This window comes from Leptodactylus fuscus, chromosome 3, assembly GCF_031893055.1.
Source record: "Leptodactylus fuscus isolate aLepFus1 chromosome 3, aLepFus1.hap2, whole genome shotgun sequence".
NCBI classification, from domain to species: domain Eukaryota; kingdom Metazoa; phylum Chordata; class Amphibia; order Anura; family Leptodactylidae; genus Leptodactylus; species Leptodactylus fuscus.
Window position 1 is genome coordinate 194,627,114 of NC_134267.1, and position 22,819 is coordinate 194,649,932.

General features: G+C 43.2%; 1 protein-coding gene across 1 annotated transcript in view; it reads left to right on the forward strand.

Annotated features, from left to right (window-relative positions):
* The first annotated feature begins 331 nt into the window (after nucleotides 1-331).
* PIK3CB (phosphatidylinositol-4,5-bisphosphate 3-kinase catalytic subunit beta) overlaps nucleotides 332-22,819 on the forward strand; it is a 115,642-nt gene continuing 93,154 nt past the window's right edge. Inside the window, exon 1 of the mRNA XM_075268987.1 lies at nucleotides 332-359. The gene's annotated coding sequence lies outside the window, so the exon portion shown is untranslated. The remainder of the gene's footprint in view (nucleotides 360-22,819) is intronic.

Below are 22,819 nucleotides of genomic sequence, written 5' to 3' on the forward strand. Positions count from 1 at the left end.
AGCCTGTCACGTGCACAGGGGGGGGGGGCAGCCCTCAGGTGCTTTATTGGGGCTCTGCACTGATTTGTACTCTTATGTACTATAGAAGGCACCAGTTGCGCGCGCCATGTCATGGGGAGGGAGCAGAAATAAGATGGTGTCACAACAACACCAGGGCCGGTGAGCAGGAAGAGGAACAATGGAGGAGCAGGAAGAAGCCTGACGAGACCGGAGCGAAGGAGCAAGAAGGGTGAGAAAAGAAGGGAGGGGCGGGAGCGCGCATCAACCAGTGTGAGCGGGGGCGCGCAGGTTGAAGAGAGTGGGCGGCGCGCTGGCGGGAGCGCGCACAGAGACTTGAGCGGCGGTCTCCGCAGCTGCCGGTAAGTACATAGCGGTGTTACCGCAGTACGGGGCGCCGGGCTCGCTGTCTGTCCGTGGCTACAAGGGTCTCTCGTGTTAGTGGGTTAGTGTGGCAGTGTTATGTGACATAGCGTGTGTGTGTGTGTTACACGCCCCTTCATGTGGGTCAGTGTTGTCCGGCTTGTGCACGCCTGGCACACTCACTTCCAGCGGCAGCACCTAGAGCTATGACTGTAAAGTCAGGCAGCAACCTGTGCCCTCTCCCACCACCAGTGCCTAGTATAACCTGTGCCCTCTCCCACCACCAGTGCCTAGTATAACCTGTGCCCTCTCCCTCCACCAGTGCCTAGTATAACCTGTGCCCTCTCCCTCCACCAGTGCCTAGTATAACCTGTGCCCTCTCCCTCCACCAGTGCCTAGTATAACCTGTGCCCTCTCCCTCCACCAGTGCCTAGTATAACCTGTGCCCTCTCCCTCCACCAGTGCCTAGTATAACCTGTGCCCTCTCCCTCCACCAGTGCCTAGTATAACCTGTGCCCTCTCCCTCCACCAGTGCCTAGTATAACCTGTGCCCTCTCCCTCCACCAGTGCCTAGTATAACCTGTGCCCTCTCCCACCACCAGTGCCCTCTCCCACCACCAGTGCCTAGTATAACCTGTGCCCTCTCCCTCCACCAGTGCCTAGTATAACCTGTGCCCTCTCCCTCCACCAGTGCCTAGTATAACCTGTGCCCTCTCCCTCCACCAGTGCCTAGTATAACCTGTGCCCTCTCCCTCCACCAGTGCCTAGTATAACCTGTGCCCTCTCCCTCCACCAGTGCCTAGTATAACCTGTGCCCTCTCCCTCCACCAGTGCCTAGTATAACCTGTGCCCTCTCCCTCCACCAGTGCCTAGTATAACCTGTGCCCTCTCCCTCCACCAGTGCCTAGTATAACCTGTGCCCTCTCCCTCCACCAGTGCCTAGTATAACCTGTGCCCTCTCCCTCCACCAGTGCCTAGTATAACCTGTGCCCTCTCCCTCCACCAGTGCCCTCTCCCACCACCAGTGCCTTGTATAACCTGTGCCCTCTCCCACCACCAGTGCCTAGTATAACCTGTGCCCTCTCCCTCCACCAGTGCCCTCTCCCACCACCAGTGCCTTGTATAACCTGTGCCCTCTCCCACCACCAGTGCCAGGCTGCTGTGCTGGGACTTGTAGTCCTCTGGTGGCTGTGCAGTGTATGTCAGCTATCAGCCCTTATTTGGGGCAGGGTTGTTATGTTTGACTTGTCATCTGTAGGGTTTCTGTACATTACAGCTACAGATCTGTTCGCACACGTCCTGTGCATTCCTGCTGTCCTCAGTACCTCCATGGTATTCAGGATCACTCCTATCACCCCGGTTATTGGTTATAGAATGAGTAGTCGCTGACCGTAACCTGTTTTCCCCTAATATTGTTGTAGTTTTGTTACTCTGATGACCCCAGGACCCTGATCTTCAACCTGCGGCTCTCCAGCTTTTACAAAACTACATTTCCCAGCATACCCTGACAGGCGTAGACAGTAACTCGCCATCATTGTGTATTTTACCATCATTTAGCTACATTGTTACCAGTAAAGGCTTAATATCCCTATTGCATTTCCCCATGGTGGGACTATTAAAGGATTATCTTATTTGATCTGTATCTAGCTTGTACGGATACAATATTGTCTGCTTTATCTAGTGCCAGTAACCAACACTGGTCTAAAGTAGGTTCACACTAGTGTTAGTCTTTCTGTCATTTGGGTCCATCCACTAAAATGCCCCATAGACTTTCCTCTCTGCCAATTTTAGACAGAATCTGTGGCGGAGACACACAGATGTGAACCTATGCCTCATTGATCTCCAGCTACTCCTTTATATTGGGAGGACTACAGTTTAATATTCTCTACAAATGATCTATTATATTATGTTTTATATTATTTCCATTCTTATAGGATTTGCATGTTTATGGAAAACTACAGTGCCGCCAGACCTCCTGTGGCCCATGCTGCATGCTTTGCATAAGCTGTACAAATCTGGACAGCGCACACCTCAGTTTACAGCACGGACTAAGACTGACAGTGCGCTTTTTGGCATAACTTTTTTCCATTGTATACTTAAAATTGGCATGCGTTGCGGCTTTCTGTAACTATTCCGACATGTATCTTCAGTGGTTGGCAAAAACAATATGGGTGCCAAGTCATAGACTCTATATTCTCCTAAAGGGTCTTGGATAAGACTTTGCACATGCTGCAAAAGAAATCTCATTCAGGGATATATGTTTTTTTTTTTTTTTTTTTTAATATCGGCATACATGAGCACTGAAAAATGTGTTCCCAAAAAAATACATCCGTTCCCCTGTTTTATGGTCCTTTGCTCTGCACTTTGTTGCATAAGTAGTGTCATAAGGTGACACCCACGGAGACTTATGACCACAGTAGCCACTTGTGGCTGCATCTAGAGACGTTCCTTCCATAATGACAACACTGCTGTTACTTTTGGTTATCCACTCTGACCATGTGACATGACCACTGGGGCAACTGAGATATGTCTTAAGTTCTAGGGGGTGCCTACAGGCCTCATAGCCTTGGCTATTGTACTCAAATCAAAGCTAGGCCAGCAAACTGAACTTATTCCCAGGTGAAAGAAAATCCTGACACAGCTGTAGGCATGCCATAACTGTATACTTTGCATCATGTCTTGTCTTCACCTGTCAGTATAACTCCTAGAGGAGTTGTCACCTAGCTTTCCTAGAATCCTGAATGACATACTTCTCCAGTTATAGAGCAATAGCAGGTAATGGATGGCTTCTATCACTGTAAGCCATAAATGCAGCAGTATTGGTGTCTTTATCACCCAACTTTCCGAGACACATAATCACGAATATGTGAGGCTCTGTTTACACAGCGCTTTTTTTTTTTGCTGAAGAACTGCATGCAGTTGTTAATTGCAGTAATAAGTAGGAAACATTTGTACGGTGACAGTAAACCAAGTAAAATGCATAGTCATATGTGTTAGACATGCAGTTTTTCCTTAAAAAGGTGCAGTGTAAATCCGGCCTGAACAACGTGACATAAGAGCACAATTTTAGGACTTCCATTATTTTAGGGGAAAATGATTGAACTTTCAGTTCGGACTGTGTAGATTGTAGAGCCGGCTGTGCAGTCGCTGCTCCCCCCACCCACACTGAGAATAATGGTCAGTCATTGTTCTGTGCCTACCAAATCCTGGCAGGGTTGTTTGTCAGTAATAAATCCTGTGTCACACAGGATAAGGTGGTGTTACCAAGTGCTTATCATCTTCCCCTCTTCCTCTGCTCACTCCTGCAGTTAGACTTCCTCTTCACACTTCTTCTTTTCAATAAACATAAGTTTGTTGTAAATGCCGGAGATATCACTGAAGAAATCGGAGCATTGCAAGTATCATAACAAAAACTAACGTTCCTTCGGTCCCAAGGGGAGCCGCATTCATATTGTACAGAAGTTTGCAAAAACATAGGGGGAGATTTATTATCCCCCACTCCAGAAAACTGGCACAAAATATGGTCATTTTTTAAATGCCATTTATGCCCCCCAAAATTTCTGCAAATGGGTTTTTTGCGATGTCTTTGCTACGTTCACAGAATATCTTGCAGATCATGGCTTATATAGCGCCATCTTATCCTGCAGCACTTTATAGGGATACTAACTGGTACCCGCGACTTCATCTGCGGTGATTGTAGAAGTGGGTATATACAGGCGTGGGTAAGGTTTTCGTACTGTGTATAAGGTATGGGATATGAAATGTAACTTTGTATCTTGTTTTTGCTATAATTCAGAGAATACGTGAGACGTTTGTGTTGAAGTTAATTTGTATTTGAGCTGCTATATATACGGTGTTGTGAGAAACTGTACATAGTGACTTTGGGACAGAGGTATTTGAAGTTAACCCTTTCCCGCCGATGGCATTTTTTGATTTTCGTTTTTGACTCCCCTCCTTCTAAACCCCATAACTTTTTTATTTCTCCACTCCCAGAGCCATATGAGGTCTTAATTTTTCCTGGGACAAATTTTTCTTCATGATGCCACCATTATTTATTCTATATAATGTACTGGGAAGCAGGGAAAAAATTCAGAATGGGGTGGATTTCAAGAAAAAATGCATTTCTGCGACTTTCTTACGGGCTTTGGTTTTACGGCGTTCACTGTGCAACCAAAATGACATGTCCCCTATATTCTGTGTTTCGTTACGATTCCGGGGATACCAAATTTATATGGTTTTATTTACATTTTGACCCCTTAAAAAAAAAATCCAAAACTGTGTTAAAAAATTATTTTTTGAAAAGTCGCCATATTCCGACAGCCGTAACTTTTTTATACATGCGTGTACGGGGATGTATAGGGCGTCTTTTTTTGCGGGAACGGGTGTACTTTGTAGTTCTACCATTTTCGGGAAATGTTATTGCTTTGATCACTTTTTATTCAAATTTTTAGCAGAATCAAAACGGTGAAAAAATGGCGGTTTGGCACTTTTGACCATTTTTCCCACTACGGCGTTTACCAAACAGGAAAAATATTTGTATAACTTTGTAGAGCGGGCGATTTAGGACGCGCGGATACCTAACATGTATGTGTTTCACAGTTTTTAACTACTTTTATATGTGTTCTAGGGAAAGGGGGGTGATTTGAATTTTTAATCCTTTTTATTTTTTTTTTTATATTTTTTTTACTTTTTTTAAACTTTTTTTTGCATTTATTAGACCGCCTAGGGGTATTGACATGGGTGGTCGGTGTTGCGGATTGTCAGAGTGGTGGGGGTCGGCAAACATGGCTGCTCCGGAGCGTTAAAGAGCGCCTCCTGGAGAATCGTTAAGGTGATGGGCAAAGTGGTAAAGTATATGTATATGTGATTGTGTGGGGTTAGGGGCGAGGCTGTAGAGGGCAATATGAATTTTGTGGCTTGCTATGGTCTAAAGTGTGTGAGATTGCAGAGATGGTGGTGTGAGTTTGGGTTTTGTGGGGGTCCTGGCACAAATGTATGTGCGCTATTGTGATGAAAAGTAGCCTATTGTTTAATCGAGTGTAATGACTATGTTTGTGGAAAATTTCAACCAAATCGGTGGAGCGGTTTTTCCGTGATTGAGGAACAAACATCCGAACATGCAAACATCCAAACACACAAACCCACAAACTCACAAACTTTCACATTTATAATATTAATAGGATTGTCATCCCTGTCCCATATAGGGCTCACTATCTACATTCCCTATCAGTATATTTTTGGAAAGTGGGAGGAAACCGGAGTACCTGGTAGAAACCGACACAAATATGGGAAGAACATACAAACTCCTTGCAGATGTTCTTGGCGGGATTCAAACCTTGTCAACAGTACTGAACACCCTTGTCATTAAAATCTGGGTGCAAAACACCCTGTTCACATAACCAGGGTGGTCCCACTGTTTGAACCCCCACTGATCAGTGAGTTCCCCCTTTTCCTGTGGATGGGGGATAACTTGCTGTGACCACAATCCTCTTTTAAGGCTAAAATAGTAACATGTAGCAAGTACGTCACAATATATTGTATACTTTTGTTGATGTGTTGGATATTTCTCGCTGTAGCCCTTGTCTTATTTCAGAAATCCGTCAATGAATGATAGATCAGGCCCAACATGCGTGAACCTCTATTATTGTCGCTTCATTGGTAATAACTTGTTCCATCTTTTCATAGGTCTGTGAGCAGGAAATATAATAAATAACATTGGCGTCCAGTATAAGTCGTGGTGTCTGTCCGCTCTTCTGATGTATCCTCTACAATATTAATAAACAGTAATAATAGTTCCCTATAACAGATGTGGAGAATACATGTATTTACTATGATACACATATCAGGAGAACAGACACATCCTCCTCCATAGCCTTCACTCCTGTCTCTTCCCTTGCCTCTCATATACAGACTTGTGTGTTATTTGCTCATGTATATTATATCATAGAGCAGTCCTTGATGTTGTAGTGAATATGGAGGTTATACCAGCACATAAAACCTCTATAAACACCATATAAAACAGTAGTAACAATAACTGGTGCATGTTGTCTATGCAGTGTATACAAGTCAGTAGGCAGGAGATTAATGGCCGCTTATCTTTCCTCTGCTTGTGCCCATGGGATATTTGTTTTCTTCCTAGATGGAGGTATGCTGTAGAGTGCCAAGTGGCGGCATCAATAAGGCAAGTGCCCGTTATCAGTTCGGTAACAGCAGGCATGCTTGGCATGTTGTACGTTATTATTCTATATAATGTATACTTCACGAAATAACATGTGATATTGACATGGAAGTCGACACATGGGCTTGTCACTTGAAGTGCCATTTGGATGGCACGGCTTTACCAGTAACATGCCTACTAACTAAAACATTGTTATTGGTGTTATTAAAGTCTAAAGGCCCTATTAGACAGGTTAGTTTGGTAAAAAAAAAACAACACTAAACTAAACATATCTGTCTTGGTCACTACGTGTTTTCCCCATGAATTAACAATTCTTGAGCGCCTTCAATATTCCATCCTCTGTTATTCCTCTTCAAAGTTTATGAATAAATGCTGGTTATCACCCATTGGGGACTTGTCCCTGTACAGTCTGACAGGATCCAATCTGGCTTTGCAGTCCCAGACTGACCAGAAAAATGATTAAACTTTCATTTGCAAATTTATTTCAAATTTTCCAATAGGAGTAACAGAGGAACATCAAAACGCAGGTTTCTAAGAAATGTTTCCAAAATTACAATTTCATGAGGAATACAAGTATTTTCTGAAGTAAGTGTGTGTGTGTGTGTGTGTGGTGTTGTCTTTAAGATAAGTGTATAAAGCTCCCAGGTAGGGAACCTTTAGGAAGAATGGACAGTATAGAATCGGGTCAGGGAATAATCATACACATTAGGGAGAGTGTGTGCCTACATAGACAGTACGGAGACTTGCTAGTCATTCCTGCTCCGCTAGGGATTCTGGGTAAAAAATATGCAAATCTATTCTCCAGGATGTAATTAGGAGAACAGTGCCAATTACATCCTGGAGAATAGATTTGCATATTTTTTACCCAGAATCCCTAGCGGCGCAGGAATGACTTGTAAGTCTCCATACGCCTATGTAGGCACACACTCTCCCTAATGTGTATGATTATCCCCTGACCCTGGTCTATAGTCTCTCACTCTGCCAAATTAGTATCCCTGCGCTAGGCTGAGGAGGCCCAAAAGACAGAAACAGCGCTGTCCATAGCTGGGAATCTGTTCCTTTTGGAATAGAAATATGCATTTGGCAATAAACCTCGCATCATGTCAGTAGGCTTATTAATAGAGATGAGCGAACACTGTTCGGAACAGCCGTTCCGAACAGCACGCTCCCATAGAAATGAATGGAAGCGGCCGGCACGTGGGGGGTTAAGCGGCCGGCCGCCGGCAAAGTCTGCGTGCCAGGTGCTTCCAATCATTTCTATGGGAGCGTGCTGTTCGGATCGGCTGATCCGAACAATGTTCGCTCATCTCTACTTATTAACTGAGTCATGCATGATGTTAAGGGGCTGCCCCTATAGGGCAGCATACAGAGGCACTGTTCTCCTAATTACATCCTGGAGAATAGATTTGTATTTTTTTTTATTTTTTTTTTACCCAGTATAGAATAGTCAAGGCTAATCATTTAGAGGGGGCTCCTGAGTGGTCCAAACTCAGTGACGTCTCTTGCTGCTGAGGACAAGGGGTAAGGTCAGATTTAGCTGAACATGGCGCTTTGGGACTCCAACCTGACTTCATTTCATGGCCTTTCTGACTGCTGGGTCATAAAAGTAATAAAATAAGGTGTTGTCGTGGGAGAACCTATATAAATATCTACAGAACTGTTCTTGGAAATCTAGGCAATGTTGTTTTGTTTCTTTACAGAATATGAGATTGCTATCTTTACAATGGGTATGAATAATATTCTTGTAGTAATAATTTTTATATAACTCCAGTATATTTGGCTGCACTTTTCCTGTGCCTGTTCTATAAAACCTCTGTGTGTATCCAGAGGCCTATCTCTGATCTCTGATTCTACATAAATCTGAAGTTGCGGCATGAATCTGATACTATGAATGTTATATGTATGGAGGTATCCTGCGTTCCAAGTGTGACTTTTATACAAGTATATATATTTTTATGTACAGTGACCCCCAGCAGAGCCTACGTGGCGCACGCAGGCTACCCAGCTATGTATCCGGGAGTTGCATGTACTGTGCTACAAGCGGTCTGTACGAGCCCTAAAGGAACTGAATTTTGCATTGTGGTGCAACTTGAGCTGACAGGGGCTGGAGGCCACATATGTTAGTGAATAGCTTACATGATAGACACAGTAAGTAATGGTTTGGGATGTGCACTGGTTTGTTTTGTAGTTGGTATCACCATTGTCATACAGTTGTGCTTTGGGGCTGCTTGTATTACACCTGAGCAGAGGTAGCTACAGCCACTGCACACCTACAATTTCTGCCTAGAACATCATGGACCACTATGAAAAGCAGCTCTCGTGCCATATGGGTCTCAGGGTATGTTATCTGCACCCCTGAATTATGTAAAAGAGGGGAACAGTCACTTTACATGCCTTTTGGGATTCCAGCCCATGGCTCTATCTAATATTGCAGTTTAATACCTTTCAGTCAGATAACCCACTTTAAAGGGAACCTGTCATCAGATTTGGATCCCAACATCTAGCAGCATGTCCTTATGGGGCCCTAGGTGGGTCTGCCGCAGGATGTCTGCTATGGAGATCCCATTCCAAACTTGCAGCGTGTGGCCTAAGCCTTTCGGCGGTTTCACATGGGCTGGAATTTTCCAATATGGATTGATCTATTGCAAAACATGAATGTCTCCAAATGGGGATTTAGACGTGGATTGATCTGTAAATCTCTATGTATTACATTGTAAAGGTGGAAGTAACTAACAAATCAAGACAAGCAAGACATGCAAATTTTGTGGCAGATTTGCCCATGGCGTAGAAGTCTGGTATGTGAGAAGTCACACTAAATAGCACAGCATGCAGCATTTGTGATCCTGTTAGGGATGGCTCTACAGATTTAGGAATACATAGAATTTCTGGTATGTGAGGCTTTATGCCTGTTTACACACCATGGGGAGCATTTAACAAGCCTATTTTCCTCTGATTCTACCTCTTCTTCTTCTTCTTCTTCTTCTTCTTCTTCTTCTTCTTCTTCTTCTTCTTTTTTTTTTTTTTTTTGTGCTGTTTGCACAATTTTATATGTATTGACACCAGTTATGAAGGTTTCTAAGCAAAGCTCACCTTGTGATGAATTTGTGCAAGAATTTTTACTACTTGCATCAGAGGTACACAGGGATATGAAAAAAAAAAAACAAAAAAAAAAAACTCAAATTCATCCCCTACCATGATTTTGCAAACAACTAATAAATAGTCTATGGTTTAAAAAATGGTGGCCGAATGTCTGGTGGCAAGGAGCGTCGCTGTTTCCTAGTGATGGTTCTTAAGAAGCCATGAACTAGTAAGCTGCGCCTTATATAAATGTCACTAAAGGCAAAAGGTTGAAAACTGTTATGGAAACTGGATTGTGAACATACAGATGTATTTAGTAAGCTTATAGACAGCAGATCCCGTACCCTCAGCGAAATACCGATCAGCACATTCCATCCAGGACACAGAGGAACAGAAAGCTTGTGTGAACAAGTCCTACCCAAATGTGCTGCTTCCTAAACATTACATTATTCCTATTAGGCCTCAGAGTTTTTTCACTGTTGCAAGTCACAAGCCAGGAGACTAGTCCCTTCTATATGCCATTATATGAGGATGCAGGAGGCCAGTATATGTTGTTTACCACCCCTTCTGTAAGGCTAAATTCACACGGCGTCATTCATTTCAATGAACGGGGGGGCTATTCACATGACTATTATATAGGTCGTGTTCTAGTTTTGTTTGCTTTCACAAATCCCTCCATATGCTGAAAAGTATTGGGGATCTATGAAAGCTGGTGCAAGATGAGCGTGGAAAATGGATGTTTTGCACCTTATTTCTGGTTCACATCTGCGTTTGGGTTTCCATTTGGATAGTCCGCTTGGAAACTCGCCGAATGGAAACTTTTACGCATAAAAAAGCAGTTATTTAAGGAAACCTGCGGACCCCATAGACTATAATGGGGTCCTTGTGGTTTCCACATGGTAGGATACTATGCAAGCAGGACTTTTCTCACTGCATGTTTCATGTGGAAACCACACAAACTTCATTATAGTGTATGGGTATCCACTTTTTTTTTTTATGTGTATAGGTTTCCATTTGGGGAGTCCCTAAATGGACACCCCAAACGGAAACCTGAACGCAGAACCGGGCCACAGTCGTGTGAATCTAGCCTAGGCTAAGACAACATGGCAACGTTTGTGTCACGACTCTTATCTCATGATTAAACTGGATAGTCGGATAGAGACCTCATGTCACCTCCACCTCAAAAACATCTCCAGAATACACCCTTTCCTTACCAGAGATACACTAAAGACACTTATTGTCTCTCTGATTCATTCTCGCCTTGACTACTGTAACTCCTTACTAATCGGTCTTCCCCTCACTAAACTCTCCCCTCTACAATCTATTCTGAATGCAGCGGCCAGGCTCATCTACCAGGCTAGACGCTACAGTGATGCCTCTGGTCTGTGCCAGTCGCTACATTGGCTGCCTATTCATTATAGAATAAAATATAAAGTTATCACCCTCATCCACAAGGCTCTCCATAATGCCGCACCTCCATACATTTCCTCCCTCATCTCTGTCTACCGCCCAACCTGTGTTCTCCGTTCACTCAATGACCTAACACTTACATTCTCTATTATCAGAACCTCCCACGCTCGTATACAAGACTTCTCCTGAGTTGCACCACTTCTCTGGAATGTTCTACCCCGGACAATCAGATTAACTCCCAATTTCTACAGTTTCAAACGCAAACTAAAGACGCATCTTTTCAGACAGGCCTATCACAATGTCTAACGTAAATCCTTAACCCTCCTCTGTCCCCGCTCCCACATTTCCCCACATGATATGAGGCCATCTCATGCTAACTTTATAGGTCCAAGCTCCATCCACATGTTAAAGGACACGACTGTCGACGGCTCATAAAGTCTTATGTTTATGTAATGACAGTCACCTCTATTACAAAAGGGTCTGACCTCTGTATAAGCAATATCGCCCCTGCTACCTCTTGTCACCCCCTCTACCTCATAGATTGTAAGCTCTTGCGAGCAGGGCCCTCAGTCCATTGTGTGAAATGAAGTTCTTTGTTATGTATCTGTCTGTATTTGAACCCTGCAAATTGTACAGCGCTGCAGAATATGTTGGAGCTATATAAATAAAATTTATTATTGTTATTATAGAGATACGTTGCGACCCTGAGGGTTACCCGTCTGTGACTTTTAGCTGCAGGTACAGCTTTGGCTATCCACTACCTAGTATATGTATGTTTCTTGTAAGGTCAGCAGAATGTAGAGGTAGTTTCCGCCACTCTGTACATGGACTATGTGGATATGATACGCTCATAGTATCCGGAGTGGTCTGCACTACTGCAGCAAGCCTTCTGTCTGTATACAGTACAGTGGTGCAGCTAATTTGTGATTAGATTTAACCCTTTGCTGAGATCTTGGGGCGTGATATAGAGATTAAGGAACCGTCTCTGAATTGCATGTAAAGGATTTACCAGCAGGGCTGTGGATTGTCCGCACGCATAACCTTTGTGTAACTGAAGCTTCCTGAATGTCGCAATACCTGTTGGTTTCTTTGGCAGGAAGAGGGTAAAGAGATTTGGCAAACTCTAGTGATGACAACATAGAAACTCTGGGGGGATTTTATAGTCTCATGTAGTTACCTGCGGTTCATTGGCTGAATAGTAGCTAACTTGTTGTTTTACCTGGAGCAGCCGTCCTACAGCAAAATGATGTTATCTGGGAACCTTGTGAAAAGCTGCAAATTCTTCACATTCCAGTTTCCTCTGCCAGGTCCTGTGTAAAGAAAATCATCTCCTCCACCCAATGCCCAGATCAGCGAGGAGCTAGCTGACTGAATAACAACATTATTGTTTGTCTGCGGGGTCCTGGGAGACATGGATATTCTGGAGTGGGTCTGGTAATGGCTGTTTTTGTTGGTCAGGTTTACAGAGCACCAACATATTCTGCAGTGCTGTGCTGCTTTGTGGGCGATCCTTCTTGTTCCGATAGCTAATGGTTCCAGCCCTCCACCGAAAAGGACTTGGAGTAACTGTCCGATCTTTGGGGTATGACCACTGGGACATCTCACTGGTCCCGAGACTGGGTGTACCATACATATGAAGCAGGAGGTCGTGCAGGCCTGCAGTATTTATTTCATTGGGACTGCTGAAGAAAAGCTAAGTGAAGTGATTAACTATTTCCGCTGGTCCCACAGAAGTAAATAGAGCGGCAATACGTGTTATCTGCCTGTTACTCAATTTATAAAGGTCAAAAGGGGCCCAATTCTCATCATCAAGGGTGTTTGATAGCTCAGACCTCTACATTGACTGTCACACATTGCGGAAAAGCTGCGCTTAAACTTCTTCCTGCTGCTAAATCCACACCTGGCTTTAGCTCAAATGAAACACAGCACATTCTGCAAAAAATAACCACAGCTTTTCTGCAGTAAATGGCCACAGTCTTAGGCTGGTCTTACACAACCATATTGAATGTACAGTCCGCAAGTTGCTGATCAGCAACATAGACTCCGCAGATGTCCGTGTTCTCTGGGTGAGTCCGTGCAGTGCCGCAATTCACGGCCATTACGGACATGTTCTATAAATTGCGGACCATGGTTGCAGCCCGGCCACCCCACAGATAAAATATCCGGTGGTGTAAGAGGCCGCATTGAATATAATGTGTCCACAATTGAAAACCCTCAATTGCAGACTTTCATTACGGCCGTGTAAGACCAGCCTTAAGGCCAGGGCCCCACATAGTGTATATGCCATGGCAAAAACAGCAGCATTTTACAGTCCCTACAAAATGAATGGGGTCCCACCCGCACATTGCAGGAAAATATCTGCAGCGGACATGCTGTGATCTCAAAAACCGTTGCAGGAAAACTCTGCGGACTTTCTGTGAAAAATGCTGCAGGAAAAACCGTAATAGGTTTCCGCCATGGTTTTTCCTGCTGCATTTTTTGGCTGCCCCTCGCTACAGGGGCCGTAGCCTAAAGGATTCTCTGGGACTTTGATGTTCCGTCCTCAGGATAGGTCAGCAATCTCCATTCTGAGGACTCCTGTTCCTAAGGTAGTTGCGGGACCAGCACCTATCATTAGTGTTAGATCAGGTCAATAGCTAGGCCATCATTGTATCTGTACGTGCCACTAGTTATAGGTGATCTGATATTCAGTAAGTCTACCTATGATCTAGTTCTCTCACTTACATAACACTTTCTTGCTGTGATGCTAAGGGAATGCAGACCTGTGTGGGACATATGGGACATGAGGCTGATGGAAAGGATTGTTGCTGTTGGACAGTTTTCACTTCTCTGTTCCAGCAGCTGAAAAGACAACATGGCTTTTAATAGCTTCTCCCGGCACTGACCTCTGTCAGCGCTGCCACCTGCTCCGGCACACAGTCTCACTGACCTAGTGACTTCTCTTGTGCGGATCCGTCTGCCTGCCATACTTTATTTGGCATCAGGGTAATGTAAACCCTCAATGTTGTCATAATAACATCAGATCAAAGGTGATCACTTTGTTGGCTGAGTGGCAAAGTACAAGGTGAAGGCGATGCGCATGCACTGTATGTTTATATCAAGTATATTGTTTATTTCATAATAAATAGAGAATAATTGTTACTTTGTTTATGGATTGTTGCCATGTTTACTTGTGTTTGACATAGTCAAGTGGTGTTGGGCTGTCATATTAGTAAAACCACAAGTAATACTTGGCTTTGCTTCTGAAAATTTTCCTGGAACTGTTTGTATACAGTTTTACCTCACAGCACTGCATGTATATGAAGTAGAAGGCTGCGTGGGGTTTGTGCTCATTTTCCTTTAGGAAATGGGGTTGTATTTGCGATATTGCTGCAGGTATCCCACTGCTTTCAGTCTGTACATTGTAAAAGTTGAAAGTTGCAATGGAAAACTGCAGTATAATAAACGGACAGGACATGGATCAGTACACACTGCAAATCTTTAACTCGGCATATGGACAAGATTTCTGCAAATGTCATCAACTTTGCTACTGTAGACGATTAGCTGCCAGTTTATGGCAGTAACCACCAATGGTGTGGACATACCCTAAAGGTATTAGTTCTACTTCACTCACCGTGCTGCAGGAAAAAAATGCAGCGGAAACACATTGCAGTTTTTCCTGCAGCACTTTTAACAGAAAGTCTGCAGAGTTTTCCTCCGCTGACTTTCTGCTTCAGTTATACCTATAGGGAAACCGCCGGCATAGATATAATCGACATGCTGCGATTTAAAAAAAAACGCAGCATGGGGTTTTTGCCGCTGCGTTTATGCCACATGGGACCCTGGCCTTAAGGAACACAGCGCATCCACCATGCAGAATTTAAAAAAAAAAAAAAAATCATGACCGTGCACTTCAGACTTCATTTTTTTTCAGGAGAAACACTGAGAAAAAAAAACCGTAGCATGCACTATTGTGTTCTTTTTTTTTTTTTTTTTTTTTTCTTTTTCTGCTCGTCTCGGCCATGCAAGTCTATGGGTTCATGAAAAAAAACCAAACCAGGTACTGCATGGATGTCATCCTTGTCCTTTCTATTTTTCACAGATATATTACCAAGTGATTGCTGAATAATAAAGAAGTTAGCATCAGGTTATTTTTTTGGGGAAAAAAAATGGATGACTGATAGATGGCACCTGGATCAGACATGTTTGGGACACCGAAATACACAATGATGTACAACATCCATTGTTTATTAGTCCACAAAATGGCGAGTTAGTATGAAAGCCGCCTATGGCCCTATTGGATATTTAATGAGCGCTTGTTGCCAATACTATCCCTGTCTGACAATGTCAATGGTCACGTGAAGAACGAGAGTTTGCTCATTCATCAGGTGATCACTTGCTTTGACGGAGCAAAAAAACTTTGTTCTCTGGCAGCGCATCACCCCATATAATAAGGGCTGTTGACAAACAATAAAAGTACATTCAGTGCTTTAGTGATTGTTGTTCTTGCACGTGCTTTGCATTAGCCTGTGTAATTGGTCGGCGCAGAATACGCGATGAGTGCTGTGGTTTGTCACTGATCGTCTCTCATTAAAAAAAAAAAAAAAAAAATTAAAAAAATCTGCGTGTCTGATGCATCACATAGAGTCCAATTTGGCTTTTGGCTAAAAAGAAAAATCCTTGGAAAACTACCATGCTGTGCACCCCAGGGGGGTGTGGGATGCCCTACTCTCTCCCTTTGAAATTGATGGCAGCCTTGTAAATTTTTGCGAGCCCTCATTATCTGGGACCACCACTGCTCTGACTTATATGACATGTAAAGTTTATTGTAGGGAAGTCCTTTGGGAATCTCCAATATCAATTCTATGATCCCTGCACAATGTGCAAAGTTTTTGCCAACCAGCTATACTGAACATAATGTAAACATTTTTTTTTCTTTTTTTGCTTCTACAATGTACTTTTTTTTTTTTTTTTTTTTTTTTTTTTTCTTTTGCACATTTTTCTTGCTTGTACAATACATTGTGGTTTTTACGCTGTTGGCGTCATTTTTTAAAATAATACAACGTTCTCACCATGCTAAATTTTATAAGATTATAGAATGGGCCTAACGTATGCCTAAGAGCGTCCATTTCACACAACCATTGGCATACCTGTTTACTTCTCTGTATTAAAATGTGTAGTGAACATCCTCATGCCGGAGCCTTCTCTCCCCTTTCACCCCTCTGTCCACGGGTCCATTTGGATATCGTCTGTTATTTACTGTAGATACATCTGGTTGTCTACGTTGTAGAATGGTCCCTGGGCTAGGATGGCAGGAAATGGTAGCTTATAAGATATATTTCTGGTTTCTGTATTTAGCTATGTATTTGTAATATTGCTCAATGGAATTATTGGAATATACAGGAATTTCCCCATTGGTTTCTAACCACAGGATATTTTCCTATGACCTCCTCTGGGGGGATGTGGGAAAAAGCATTTAGGTTTTACAAATTCATTCACTCTTTACTTTGAGCTATGAGATAAATGGTTGGATGGATCTGGCTCGTGGGTAAACTGTGTACTATGGATATTATATTATCTGCAATTTAATATGTGTATTAGGGATCCAGCATTGAATTACCATTGTAGTATGGATTCAGTACTGATGTATTACCATAACATGCATGCATCATATTATCAAGACTCTCCATAGACTTCACTGCTCAGGTTCTATCTAATACTCTGTAAATGCATGCATAGTTTGTACACTTATGTGAATACCCCCTATAATAACATTGAGTAGAGATGTTAGTGCACCTCACAAACACACACACACATACATATATATATATATATATATATATATATATATATATATATATACACATATATACACACTCACCGGCCACTTTATTAGGTACACCTGTCCAACTGCTCGTTAACACTTAATTTCTAGTCAGCCAATCACATGGCGGCAACTCAGTGCATTTAGGCATGTAGACATGGTCAAGACAATCTCCTGCAGTTCAAACCGAGCATCAGTATGGGGAAGAAAGGTGATTTGAGTGCCTTTGAACGTGGCATGGTTGTTGGTGCCAGAAGGGCTGGTCTGAGTATTTCAGAAACTGCTGATCTACTGGGATTTTCACGCACAACCATCTCTAGGGTTTACAGAGAATGGTCCGAAAAAGAAAAAACATCCAGTGAGCGGCAGTTCTGTGGGCGGAAATGCGTTGTTGATGCCAGAGGTCAGAGGAGAATGGCCAGACTGGTTCGAGCTGATAGAAAGGCAACAGTGACTCAAATAGCCACCCGTTACAACCAAGGTAGCCAGAAGAGCATCTCTGAACGCACAGTACGTCGAACTTTGAGGCAGATGGGCTACAGCAGCAGAAGACCACACCGGGTGCCACTCCTTTCAGCTAAGAACAGGAAACTGAGGCTACAATTTGCACAAGCTCATCGAAATTGGACAATTGAAGATTGGAAAAACGTTGCCTGGTCTGATGAGTCTCGATTTCTGCTGCGACATTCGGATGGTAGGGTCAGAATTTGGCGTCAACAACATGAAAGCATGGATCCATCCTGCCTTGTATCAACGGTTCAGGCTGGTGGTGGTGGTGTCATGGTGTGGGGAATATTTTCTTGGCACTCTTTGGGCCCCTTGGTACCAATTGAGCATCGTTGCAACGCCAAAGCCTACCTGAGTATTGTTGCTGACCATGTCCATCCCTTTATGACCACAATGTACCCAACATCTGATGGCTACTTTCAGCAGGATAATGCGCCATGTCATAAAGCTGGAATCATCTCAGACTGGTTTCTTGAACATGACAATGAGTTCACTGTACTCCAATGGCCTCCACAGTCACCAGATCTCAATCCAATAGAGCATCTTTGGGATGTGGTGGAACGGGAGATTCGCATCATGGATGTGCAGCCGACAAATCTGCGGCAACTGTGTGATGCCATCATGTCAATATGGACCAAAATCTCTGAGGAATGCTTCCAGCACCTTGTTGAATCTATGCCACGAAGAATTGAGGCAGTTCTGAAGGCAAAAGGGGGTCCAACCCGTTACTAGCATGGTGTACCTAATAAAGTGGCCGGTGAGTGTATATATATATCTCTGATATATATATCTTATACTTATACTGTCAACAGATGACCACTTTCTGTTAGGGGCTACTATATACAGTAAGTGATCCACATGGTGTATATGGGAAGACTTATATGGATATATCACTGGCTCGATTGGGTTGTCCTTCCTTGACCTGTCTCAGGCCACCACTAACTACACTAGTAAAGCTACATTGACATCTATATTTTTATTTCCATTGTTCCACCTTGTTAGGAGCAGAATGAGAATGTGGAACATAGCCTTAATATGCTCTTGATGACTTGGATCCTTATGGAGTTTAGATGGGCCGAAATGGTGCCAACCTGATGTAAAGCAGCAAGGAGCCATTCACAAGGAGTTTATAAAGGAGGAAAAGATGTCTTATTGATCTAGGAAGTGGTGTAGGTTAGACCCTGTTCAAATCTGGATAATAGCCTAATACCACGGCCCGAAGTTCTGTAATTTGGACTAAATTGACTGATACTGTAATGGAACTTGGTGGGCTCCCTGGTAAGTCAGTGGAAGTAGTCGGCCATTGTTGGTCATGTGATGGATCTGTTATAGGATTGAATTCTGCTCTTGTGATGGAACAGAATAATGACATTGCCAATGCAGGTGTGAACTCGGCCTTCCTGAGATGTCCATTACTACCTCTTGCAGTAGAGCTTACACACAGGACACAGAGTTGTGACTGATGATCTCCTCCATCATAGGAGGCTGTGACAGATCCATCACACGACCATCACCACTGGTATGTGACCGACTTCATTGACTTATAATGGAGTATGCCAGCATTTTATCACAAAGAATAATGCTGTACTCTGCCCCATGTTTGATGAAATCTTCCATGGAAGCTCCTACAGTGCCTTTGACATGGATGGAAACAGAACGGTGGTGTCTACTGGAGAGGAATAATAACAAAGCATTAGAAATAGGATTTGATATAGAGCTGCTCTTGTAGGGTCAAAGATGATTCCTTTGCCAGGCCCAAGGGAGTTCATTAATTCTATCTTTACCAAAACGATTATAGATGCGTGTCTAACGTTCAGTGTCCTCCATGATGGTCCACGTCTTCCTCCTTCCTTTCCTGTGGATTATCGGTCCTCATGTCTCACAACAAGTGTGGCTGTGTCATCTATGGTTGATGTATACTCTATACTATCGTATACTGTAATATATAATGACTATAGGACAGACACCTGAGTCTTGGAGTAGACTCATGTGAGGAGCTGTCGACAGATCCACATCTAACAGGTTGCAATGGCTTGTTCACTTTCCCCTGGTCACAATATATCCGTGAATTCAGTACATGGTTGTGCGTCCTCGTCTCCTCTAAGAGCTCCCTACTGTCATGTAACATATCAATTCCGTTATCTTTGCCACTTTAGTTTCTCAAATGCAGATTTCCAATGTTCTTTGTACACTTGATTCCTTAAAGGGTTTGTCCAGCAGGTTTTATTGTGCTTTATTTTTCAGTTCTTCACTTCAGGTTGTGTCTGACACAAGGTTGAGCTTTGTTAGTGATGTCCTGGAGGAGGACATCACTATGTCGGCATAAGCCATGAAAAGCAGATTTGTCACCAAGAGGTTAGAAATACCTAAGGGTTAACTGCTGGCAATTTCTCTGTGTGAGTGCCAGAGCTGTAGAGTCAGAGTTGGGGGTCAATTTTGGATGGAGTTGGAGTCCTGAAAAAGATTTAGATTGTGACAGGCTTCATAATAAAATAGTTAATTATAATATACAGTTATTAGTATTTTATAATTAGATATTTCGTTTGATGTAGATTTACTTTCATAGGGATCGGTCACTGACTGAATTAGGGGAGCTTTACTACTTCTCTCTGACCATGGCTGTCAGCCATTTGTGAAGGAGTTGGAGTGAGCGCTTTGGCCTACCGACACCATGGCCAGTGTGCCACATGTGTCCCTGACTTAGGATAAGCTTTACTTCATGGAGGTCTATGTCGGCCAACCATTGTCCGTGCGTGTCCTATACACATATGGACCTGGTCATAAATCTCTCCACCCTGCCCTTATCATATCTCCCTGCTGGCGCAGATACTTCCAGGATGACAAGTTCATGCAGATTTCTTTTTCGTAATAATTTGATTCCCTGTTCTATGACTTGTTTATTACTTCAGCGTATTTTTCTGATGTTAGATCTCATCCATCTGATAACTCTGTAATGTGTATGGTCGGCTCCTCTTCCTCCTATACTCTGACTGGTCGGTCGCTGACTAGACCTGTTCCCTAGAGTTTTCTTCCAGACTTGCCGTGCTGTTTCTCATGGCCACAAGCCGGAAACAACATAGTGGTCCTTCAGCATAAACATTTGTATTACTTATTTTAGCGTTCTATATTTTGCCGCTGAAGGTCCTTGGTTTCTCTTTGTGGTCTTGGAGAAACAGAGACTTTGACGTAGTTTACTTTACAGTGTGTCCTGTCAGCGAGCCATTTTTATATGGACGTCTGGGTAAAATCTACCTGTAGGCATTTTTATTTCTGCATCTATGGCACATTGTGGTAAGGGATGATGACAGTGCTGTATCTCAGGGCTTCTCAGACTGCGAGGCACAGCTCACTTGTTCGGGAGGAGCAGGTCCCTGCCAGTGCCAGCTTTGATACAAAGCAGAACCTGCATTAACAATGCCAGCCTTGGGCACCAAGAGTCTACAGGCCCTTCGCCTAGAAGTTCACCCCATGTCTTCAGGTGGAAGGCTTTAATCTGGAAGTATCGTAGACTAATACTGGAGGTAGGAGGTTCTTCTCATATTTAGTCTCTGTTGTGGGGGTCCTCCTGACCGTGTCGGAGGGGAAGAATTGGGGATAATGCTTCTGCCACTGGGTTAGTGGTGGAAAGGGGGAGACTCTACCTGCCATTGGAGGGCAGTGCTGCTACCAGTCATGTTGTACTGTGGTGATTGGTGCTTTGGGTTGCTCAGTGGTATTTATTTGGCACCTCTAGCAGGGTATTTTCTGCTGGATGTTGCTTTTTGGCACTGCTGGGGAGTGTACTGTAGTATTATGGTGTGTAGTTCAGTGACATCTGTTTGGCATGCCATGGCAGTGAAGACCCGGTATCACAACAGATTGACTCTCGAGACAAAAATGTTGGAGAATTCCTGCTTTATCTCATTGGAAAAATAAAATAGTAGAATACTAGGATTACCGTATTCTGTACAACGCTGAAAACAACAAAATGCGCTGCAAAATCCACAAGTGCTTTGAAAAACCTTATCCCCAGTGCATTATACTAGAAAATTTCAATGCAGAACAGAACATAGCCTTAGGGTCAATGCACACAAAGTTTTTGGGCATGGATTGTGACTTCAAGTCAATGAGGCGTCAGAATCTGCGCCCATAAACAAAAGATGGATTAACCTGCAGATTTTTGGAGGGATCGGCTAGCTGGCTATGTTGGAGTTTGCTTGTCTCCTGGATCTTCATTGTGTGTGGGTAAAGGAATATGTATTATGCCTGATTTATTCCACCAGTGGTGTCCAGCAGCTTACTCTACTGGTCGCATTGAAAACACATATATGCTCAGCCAGACTGAGTGTGCATATGTATGTAGTCAGTAAAGATAACTGTGACGGCTTTCAAAGGTGGATGGGTGCCATGTAAAGCTAACGATGTCATCTAAAGCTGGCCATAGATGTGTGATATTTGGTGATTGAAAAAGAGATCTGTGCCGATCTTACCGTAAAAAAGATCCTGTGATGTCTGTATTTTAAGTGACCTGGAAAGTCTATGGAGCAGACTCGCTAACAATCTGTGTATACAGATATCAGAGGAACCGCACACTGAATAACTTAAGAGAATATGGGTGCTAGCAGTCAGAGAGTCCTGCGACTCGTATACAGCGTAAACAAATGCTGCTGCACACCGTAAATAGGTGAAAGGGTGAAACAAATTTTTATTTTTAGTACATTAATTTTTGTACCAAAAATTAATGTACTAAAAATAAAAATTTGTTTCACCCTTTCACCTATTTACGGTGTGCAGCAGCATTTGTTTTCGCTAACAATCTGTGACAGTCTTTGGTTCATATAATACGCCAGTTATGATGGATATAACCACACGTGATCCTGTCTATCAAAAATCCTGACATCTTACAGTATATTTGTCCATTTTGATGGTCAAATGGGCTCCACAATAAATCAATAATCCTGTTTTTAGATGATCTGTTTTTCACAAAACGGCTATGTGAATAAAGCCTAACAATGTAATGTATATGGGGATAAGCTGAGCAATGCCCCAAATATTTGTGAGACACTTACCTTCTTCCTTCTATATAGATCACTTTCCAAATGCCTTAAGTCTGCCAGGTCTTTGGCCGCGGATAGTAGGGACTAGAGGTATATAACATTGCCGGCGTTCTTTATTAGTGTCTCTTCTTCCATGCATTGCCTATAGTGCCAGCCCAGAGCCTGTATACAAGCACAGATGCACTGGCTCGGAAGCTCATTGTACAATACAGTCTTCAGGGTCATCGTACTGTATGGCAGACATCGTTTCTGTTTGACGCCATTGTTTTATTATCCTTTAAAGTGAAATCCCCAGCATTACACATAGCCCAGGAATCTGCTGCTATTCTCTGTAAGAATTCATGGGTCAGATACCCTGCACGAGAGAAGCATGTAAAGAGAATTTATCTATTCACTGCATTGTGTGTGACTGCAGCAGGCTGGCAAGAGGACAGGGTGGCACAGATT